Genomic DNA, 9,388 nt, shown 5'->3' with positions numbered 1-9,388 from the left:
TGGAGTTCTATGTGAATGTGTACATTTCTCAGTTATTATAAGCAGTGTTCAAACAAAAAGATGATCTGGCTGATTTTGGGTTTGAGTCCCCACTCCTGTCGAAAGTCAGCAAAGTTCTGATTCTTTGAATGTCCTAAAGATCTTCTTCCCAGATTATTCTGTGGTGTGAGAATGTTTTTACTCCCCTTCGTCTGCTCAGAAGACAGTTGAAGCTGCTCTGATTTGAAATATTAAATATTAAACATGCAATAGTAACAGTCATATACCCTGTTGTGTGGGGGGAACCCAAAGGACAGCCGAGTATGCACGGCAGCCAATCAGGAAGCAAGATGACTGAAGAGGAAGAACAACAAAAGCAGCTATAGCAACAAAAATGAATGCAAGTAGACAAGAGAAGAGTCGACAAGCTACGTGCTTGCAATGGATGTGCCAGGTAGCTGCACAGTTACAACATTTAGCTTGACAACATCTGTCATCCGCCATGTTTGTTTACTCTAAAGTCATATTTTGACGTATAGAGATTTTGCAAGATATTTCCAGTTTTGAGTGTTGGGGATTCTGGTTGGTTGAGAATGGAACCTGTTAGTGTATGGTCACACTGTTTTAGCTGTGTTGGTCATACTGTTGCATGCCACACAATTTAAGAACACTTTTAAATCTGTCATTATGTCATCATGTGTGGCTTCATGCTTCAGTGAAGTTTTAAACTACACAGCAGCTATGAGTCTCTGTAGAACCAAAGAGTGATAGGCCTTGTCAATGGAGTCCTCTACATTTTGAAAGTGCATTGAAAGCCTGCAGTTACCTCACATAACTAACGCAATTAAGTTTCTCACTTTCCGAAACACCCATGCATATCAACATCACAATATTTACCTGTAATCGCCACTCCATTCATTCAAGTGTCCTCAAACCAGACGCTTGAATGCCAAGAGGAGACTTGCTTTGGATGTCTTGCAGCTGTTTGGCATGTTTGTTTCTTTTGCTATAGATCCCTTAAATGTGTTATTCCATTTGATTGGTGTCCTGAGGATTTCACCTGATATTGTAAAGACATAGCAGCAAACGTGACCAAGACTGACTGTAAACTGAAGTGGAATGACAAGATGTGTGAACATTATGCGTTTCCTTTTCTCACTGATGAAAATATTGAAGTAAAATGCCTTATTTTGACTTTTCTTTGTAGACGATGTGAATTAAATCTCAGACTGGATCTTGAACTTCTGGAAGAAACACTCTTCTTTTTCTCTGCTTTTTTGTCTCTGGAGACAATAAAACATTAAAGTGCCTGTGACATGTTTGTGGTGATTTATTGTTGGTTGTGTGTTGCCATTGGTGAGGTCTATTTTGGGTTCTAGATAAGCTTTATTTCCAGCTACATAAGGAGCTTTTTAAATCCTCAGAATAATTAAACACTTCCATGTTCGCCATTTTTCTACTGGAGCCCAGAATGGACAAACAGAACACTGTAGAGAGTGCCTTTTTTCATTTGTAGCTTGGGAGTAAAGGCTTGTAATATGCAGCATTAGAGCTGGATCGCACTCTTCCACACAGGTCTTTTAAGTGTTATTGTGAACAGCACACTCGATCTCACTTCATTTAATTTGACTGTCCATACGTGTGCGATAATAAGATGATATCAAGGTGTACCCAAAGAAAAGCCATTGACACCCTTCATGTGGCCATTAATGATTAATGATGACTGTGTGTTTCAAGTGTTTGAATTTTGTTCTCTGTGTGTGTGTGACAGTGTGTGTGGGCTTACATGGTCCCACATGACTATACTAAGTAATATGGTTGAGTCAGGCCGAGAACCAGTCAGGCATGATTAGATGATGTGAAGCTTGGGTCAAGGTTAAAGCATTCTATCAGATGTGGTTTGAATTGCAGCAAAAACCCTTCGCCAGTGTCTGCCAACATGGAGTAGAACGTGAGCTCCTTCCCCTGACATGACCTTGGTTTCATCCATTTTTCATGAGACAGAATTACAGAAGGAGGAGGGCACGCCATTCCCGCAGTAATTAGTCAGCAAAACCATGGCCAATTTCACCCCTGTTCTTACACACCGCGTCTATCCCTGAGTGGATTTTATTGAGCAAAGTGTGGTGGTATGTTGAAGATATCGAAGAAGGGTCTATGATTGAAAATAGAAAATAAGGGGAAATTAGCATACATGAATTTTCAATATGTGAGTAATGTACTCAAGCTTTTATATTTATTTTTAACATTCCACATTTTTCTCCATGTTTGGTATGAAAATTAGCAGCAATTTGTGAGGGAAAAAATATGGAGTGGGATGCATTTATTCAAGCGAGTGAGGGAGAAGAGAGAGAGAGGGAGAGAGAGAGAGAGAGAGATAGAGAGAGAGAGAGAGAGGGGGACCCACACACAAGGTCTTTGCAAAGCAGAAGCTGTCAACCAGGGATTAGCAGAATGAGCAGAAAACCGACAATAGGCAGCAGCTTATATACTTTAGAAGACAGGATTTCAATTTTAATCCACTATAAATGTGGAGGGAAAAGAAACATTAAATACAATCACCACTAGTAGGCCTAAATATCTACTCTGAAGAAGCTTATGTTATAAATGAAAAAGCTGTTCTGAACAAGCGGAGAAAGGATGAAAACTTGAAAATATGTGATATTAAGAGAAAGGGAGTTTTTGTTACTGCAGCAGGAACAGGTTAGGCTTTATTTCTGCTACAAAGGAGGGTTCCATATTTTTTCTCCAACACGGGCAGGTGTGAAGGGCCACCATGTGCTTACAGACTGTGAAAAATCATTCCCTAGAGTCATTACCTGAAGACAGTGATGTAAATGTCAATGATGCCCTTTCCTTTAGCATGTCCAGCAAATCTAATTCCTCATTCTGGCAGATCTGTTGGAAGCAGAAACCTGGCAAAATTAAAAACTCAGGAGGCCGTTAATGACTCATGGGTCTCATTCTGTTTTATATTCCTGATGCCGGAAACCCATTCCCCTTTTGAATTCAGAATTCACAGGGCAAGGCTTCTTTTATCCCTGCATCATTTTTTTTCTGCATCACTCATAGGCTTAATTAGCCTTTTGTTCTCAGATAATAACCTTATAACGTTGCCATCTGCTCACATGCCAGGTAATTCACAGAGTGCAGCAACAATATCAAATACTTCAGCTTCAATATGAAAAGGGAGGAAAATGAAGACTGGAGAAACAGAGGATGAAAAGTCAAAAATGACGCATGTGACAATTTAAAGGTGACATATCACGCTTTTTTCATCAATATATATTGGTCTAAGAGGTCCCCAAAACATGTCTTTAAAGTTTATGCTCAAAAAAACACTTTGAAATCAGATTTTGGCATGCCTGAAAAGTCCTTTTCTTCAGTCCTCCTCAGAACACTCTGTTTTCCCTCTGACCACGCCCCCTCCGGAAGTGGATGTGCCTCGGCTCTCCAGCACGTTGATCTAATGTTTACATGTTGGCTGAATATACACGGCTGCTCAGAGATCGCGTTACTTCAACCCTCTGAATCTGATCCTGACGGAGAGGCGCCTGTAGCAGGACCTTTCTGAACGATTGGTCATAGATTTAGTGTTTCGTGTTGTTTTATTTATCAGTATGTAGACATGTGTCTTGGTACACAGCTACGAACATGTAGCTATGTGACTATGCTAGCTTATCCATGATAAATAAAAATCATCCACTAGATCTTCAAATCTGCAGACGTGGGGAGTAAAACCGACCTCTGCCAGAAAGGCAGCAGGACCTTTTATGAAGGATTGGTCACAGCTTTAGTGTTTCTTGTTGTGTTATTTGTCAGTATGTCGACGTGTGTCTTGGTACACAGCTACAGCTACAGCTTCAGCTATGAACATGTAGCTATGTGGCTATGCTAATTAGCGCTAGCACTTATCCATGACAAATAAAAATCATCCACTAGATCTTCAAATCTGCAGACGTGGGGAGTAAAACCGACCTTTGTGTTTATTAAGACAGCCTACAACTAGCATGCCTCCCTCCTAAGCTCCTTGTTAGCACACATTTGTGCAGGTAATGAAAAACGGGGGAGTGATTCAGTATTATTTTATACAGTCTATGGGCTGAACAAGCTCCGAGCTCTGACTCCGTGACAGACCGGATATTGTTGTTACGTAACAAAAACACGGAAGTCTGAAACGGCTCGTTTCAGACACATTTACAGAAAGGTGTAGAAATCAAAACAGGGGCAGAATAGATTTTTTTCATTCTCGGGGGGTTTGTAGACATGCCAGGGACACATATTTCAGGTAAAGAACCATTAAAAAGTCAATTTTGCATGATATGTCACCTTTAATAAGCTGTGCAACTATTTCAAAACCAAATTTAGAAAATCATCCTTTATTCTGTATCTATGTATTAATTGATAACATTAAGGCAGACTTTTTGCATTAGCTCATTCTCCTAGCCGGAGTTTGAAGCATTTTGTACTAAAAGACTCTCAGAAGACAGATTGTTTTTCTTTGTTTGTTAGCCTTGATAGAAAACATCACAGGGTCAAGGAACATGTCACATGAGACCACCATGTAAAAACTACATTCTGCTAAACATGGACTACAAAAAGCGCAGTACGTTTTTACCTTGTTGTTTCAGGTAGCCGCACAAATGGTGAAAAACTTCGTGACATGACTCCTCTGAGGTTCTTGCAGGTTATGAGGTGGAATGGCTGCTCCTTTGACAAGACCGGCCATAAACACCAAACTTGAAGCTCTAAAACTGAAGATAACAAATGTTGGGGATGTTACCTTTACTAGAGTCAATATTGTGACTCGCTTCAGCTGATGCAAACCACCTGATGAGCGACAGTAGTATTGAGAGAGCAACTGTTTTCCATGATTCAAACTTTCCAAATCACTCTTAAATCCATGAAATGAAATTTACATTGCAAAGAAATGCATTTCATCTTTACATTGTCTCTGTTGAAAATAACTTTAAAGCACCATGAGGTTAAGTGCAGCTTCAAATAGCAGCTGTTATGACTGCATGACATCGAGGCTCACAGTGTTGACATGGAAAATGCCCCTCCTTTCAAATGAAATGTGTTTTCTGACATAAGTCAGCTCTGGAGCATAGGCATACTGGTCTTCTCAGCATAGCCGGGCATATCAGGTTCCATTAACGTCACCGTGATTGCTAAACCACTTACTCATTGGCTTGCTGATTTGCTTTGAAATTGTGCAAAAATGCTCCCGCCTTGCTTTTAGAGTCTCGGCGCGAGAGCATCTATTTTCAGAAAGATCAGCACATAGACAGATCGAGATTGATAGTGCCTGCTAAGTACTTCTGTCCTTAAATGACAGTCAGTAGCCTTTCAAAATAAACGCTCACGAGGGATAGTATCCGATGAAGATGTTAGAAGAGCTCACTTTATAGGCAGGGTTCAATTCTTTTTTGGCTTTCTTTTCTTTGAACAACAATTCCTCTTTTTTAACTGAGTCACTCAGGGTTTTACAGAAACATCAGGTGGTTTGAAAACTACTCTACTTTACTCTCCAAATATACACCCACTGCATTTATTGTAGATGCTACCTGTTATTGAGCCAGTTTGAGTTTGGATGTTGATACTTAAGTAACTTAAAATGGCAATCTCTCGACACCTCCACAGCGCCATCATTCAGATAAAATATGGACTGACAGCACTTTAGATTACAGGTATAAGTGTATACCATAACTACAGTGAAGCTGCAGTATAATATTCTAACTGTGGGTAAAGACCAAGATATGAAGTTAAGGAATCAGATGTAAAGGGAATGTATGACTGAGCAATAACCTGACTTTTGGGTAAGAATATAGCCAAATGGTAGCTTCTATTTAACTTTGGGTAGCTATTAATAAAGCTAATGTAAGTTATGTTAGATGAGAATATCCTTTTGTGAATGTTTCACATTTACAGACTTTTATTTTGTACTTTTAACACCCTTGTATCAAAAGATTGTGCCTTTGTGTAATAAGGCTGAGATTTAAGATAAATCAAAAAGGCGACTTGTCAAACTTCTTGAAGACAGAAGTACTGAAGTATGACCACTGAAGGGCACTGAACCAACAACAGGAGTGACCAGCATGAAGAAGGGAGCTGTGTTTAATGGCTGCACCTCTGCCGCAGTAAAAGACAGTACATTTCATCAGACCCATTCAAAGGATGGCTTAAAGTCCTTAACATCACAGAGTGAGGAGAAAGTGAGAAAGAGTACAACAACATTATTAAGTACTGAGACAGAGGAAAGTGAGGAAAGGTTAATTCATGTTCAGCTCAGCCTGAAGACAGCACACATTACAAGGGTGCTCTCTAAGCACATGGGAGACAAATTGGATTCAAACCCCCATCTTTCAATAAGTCACCTGACTGGGCTTTTCACTTGCCAAATAAATCACCTGCAAACATTGGAAGAGAGAAGGCTGAGCAGACACTTATAGTCTGCCTTCAGGAACAAGAGATTGTGGTCTAAAAAACAAGAGTGCTACAACCTATAGCTCTGAAAAATGGCTGCGCAAAATATTAAATTACATGAAATTCAAAGGTGTCACTGACAGGAAAGTAAAAAATATTGTAATGCACTTGTGTTAAATGTGGATTAGTCAGTAAACCCTGGCTGTCAGAAGCACTCACCTCTTTCACACAGCCTATTTAAGACAGGACCCTTACTACTCGGTTATGCCATGCTGTCTTTGTTACAGCCACAGAGATGGAAAGGTCTGGCAAAGTTGTCCTGCTGTTGAGCTGGCAGTGGAGGAAGAAACATTGGGAAATGGTACCTGGGTAACACCTTGATGCCACTGCAGCGCATTTCATCCGCACCACGTCCCCTGGAGCTGATCGCCTCTTGGGTTTCCGCAGGAAGCACCACGGGGGCGTCTCAGGCAGTTCCAGAAACATCTCCTGGCTCCACCTCGCTCAATAGACTGAGTCTGTTTTACTAAGAAGGCAGAGGAGACCATCCCTGGGCAGGAAGTGAGACATGGAGGATTGGATTAATTTCAAAATAAAACACCATGTACAGACTCCTGATCATAAAACATTATGATGATAGAATCATTTTTACCAAATAAAAAACAGTTGTCAGTATGTCATTCACTTTGTACATGTAGTTGTTATTGCATGATTTTGGCATGATCTAGTGGTTCTCCAGTGCTCCTATTCAGAAAGTCAGTGGGCTATGAGGCGCACTGTTGGATGGACCAAAGCTGAAGTGCAGACAGAACCCAGGCGTTCATATGTGTTGCAGAATCAAAGAGTCAATGGAAGAGCTGGCAGGACTGAACTGTGCTGCTTGTGTTTGTTTACACACCATGCCTCTCGCTCCAGTAACAACAGAGGTTGAATAAATTCACAAACTGAGACAGTGATATGATGATGTTGTTTCAGTTTTCTCTATGACTGACCTTCCCCAAAGCCTTCGTGTACAATCTGAATGTGGATGGCAGCCTTTATTTTTGGAGGACCTAGTTGGAGAAACGCAGTGATGACAGATTTAGAGTGAACATATATTTATAGGGTACTTTTTTAGATCTGTAGATCAATGTTATTCTGATCTAGGGCTGACTTTGGGTGAAATGGGATGATGTGTTTTCTGTCTATTTAGAAAAAGTGTTCTGAGGGTCATTCTTACAAACCCACATACAAAATAAATCACTCAAAGCTCTAACTCCCCACCCCCAAAACAGAAGGCTGCAGCACACTGTAACTTCTGTTATCTTTGGCAGCTATTGTTTGTGATTCTACTGCAACAGATATCCACTTTAACCCATTTGTTTGGAAAAAAAGGAAAAGTCTTTAGTCAATAATTACAACAATTGAATGTGTGAGCTAATACAGGGTAAGAACGATGTATAGTTTTCGTAAGTATGTCTACATTTAACTGGTCCCTTGAAGCTTCACATCTTCCGACAGCAGCATCAAAATGTATTCTTATTACATTTGAGCTTTGACTGCGATAGTAACTGGATTCAGTTCACTGCCATCATTAAGCAGATTTACACTCTGCATTGATAGATGCTGAAGAGATATATACGTTGCTTTTGGTTGACAAAAACAACCCCTCAATTTCCAAAGATAGCGGGCAGGTTACTGCTTCCATTCCAATCACTATGTGGCAGCTTCTGTTGCAGGGCGCACATTCCTCTCATCAAGACCTCTGCGAGTCATTGACAGTTTAAGTACATTTGCTTTCTCAGCAGCATAGAGTATGTCGATATGTCCCGTTCCTTAGCTAAAATGTGATTCAGCAGGGCTGATTGCTGATAGCCTTTTGCCCTAAAGCTGCGGCTGATGGTCTATTATAAAGAAAACGCCTCCCAGAGGAGTCTATAGAACATTACCAAGCAACTTCACTGTGAGCCCGAGGTCTGTCCTCCTGAGAAACAAAGAGAGAAAAAAACATTTGTCTTTCCAGGGATGTCTGATTTTTTTCCCCCATGCTGCTTCAACAGATATGTTTTCGCTTTCATCATATATAACAACATGAAGAGACATACCAATAGAAAGCTCCGCCAGAGGCATTTTCCTTTCATTTTCAGTATTGATTTTTGTAAAGGTGGAGTACAAACAGTAAGGTCTTAGCAGCAATAATAGAAGTGGGGCCAAAGGGACAATGGCAGATTGATAAAAAAAAAAGACCTTTTAATGTTCCTTATACCCACAGGATAATGATGTATGCTCAGCACAATGGCCTGGGTGACATTATGAAACCATGGCCTGTGATACTTCCAGTAAGAGTTGTGGGGACTAAAAGCTGACTCAAAGAAAAGTAGTTTTATCCTATAATTGAAATGTTTGTGTCATGTTGCATCTTATAAAACTGTCAGATATGAATGTATGTGTCCATGTTATGTAAATCAGTTCGGAATGAAGCGTACCAACTGCTGTAAGTACATTTGGTGTATAGCAGAGTGATCAGGTGGTTGCAAGTCAGTGAAATGGTATGAAACAGACTCTCTGGGGTTTTAATAAAATGCACATAATAACCTGTTGGAAAAAAAAAAGTTTCAAAAGAGACCAAAAGAGTGAGGGTGAGAGAGAGAGAGAGAGAGAGAGAGAGAGAGAGAGAGAGAGAGAGTGAGAGAGAGAGAGATGCTATACAACCACTGAACTCTGCGATGCTAAGTACTGTATGGTATCTATAGGCATGGCTCCCTGCTGACATAAATGCAACCCTGCTGTGATTTACTTTGTGTCCGGACAGAGTGGAGAAAGGAGGTCAGCAGCAGGTATCTGGATACTTGTAAACAAAGGAGATAGAGAGTCTTGTGAGATTTATTAAAAAAACCACATTCAGTTTCTACGTGTCTATTTGATGATGTTTGTGGCATTGTTTGTTTAGTCATGGACCATGTTTGGCTCTGGGGATACTGTTTAAAACTGTCTGCCAGTGTTA

The sequence above is a fragment of the Notolabrus celidotus genome, chromosome 6 (assembly GCF_009762535.1).
Source record: "Notolabrus celidotus isolate fNotCel1 chromosome 6, fNotCel1.pri, whole genome shotgun sequence".
In the NCBI taxonomy this organism is placed as follows: Eukaryota; Metazoa; Chordata; class Actinopteri; order Labriformes; family Labridae; genus Notolabrus; species Notolabrus celidotus.
This window is presented reverse-complemented; position numbering follows the sequence as displayed.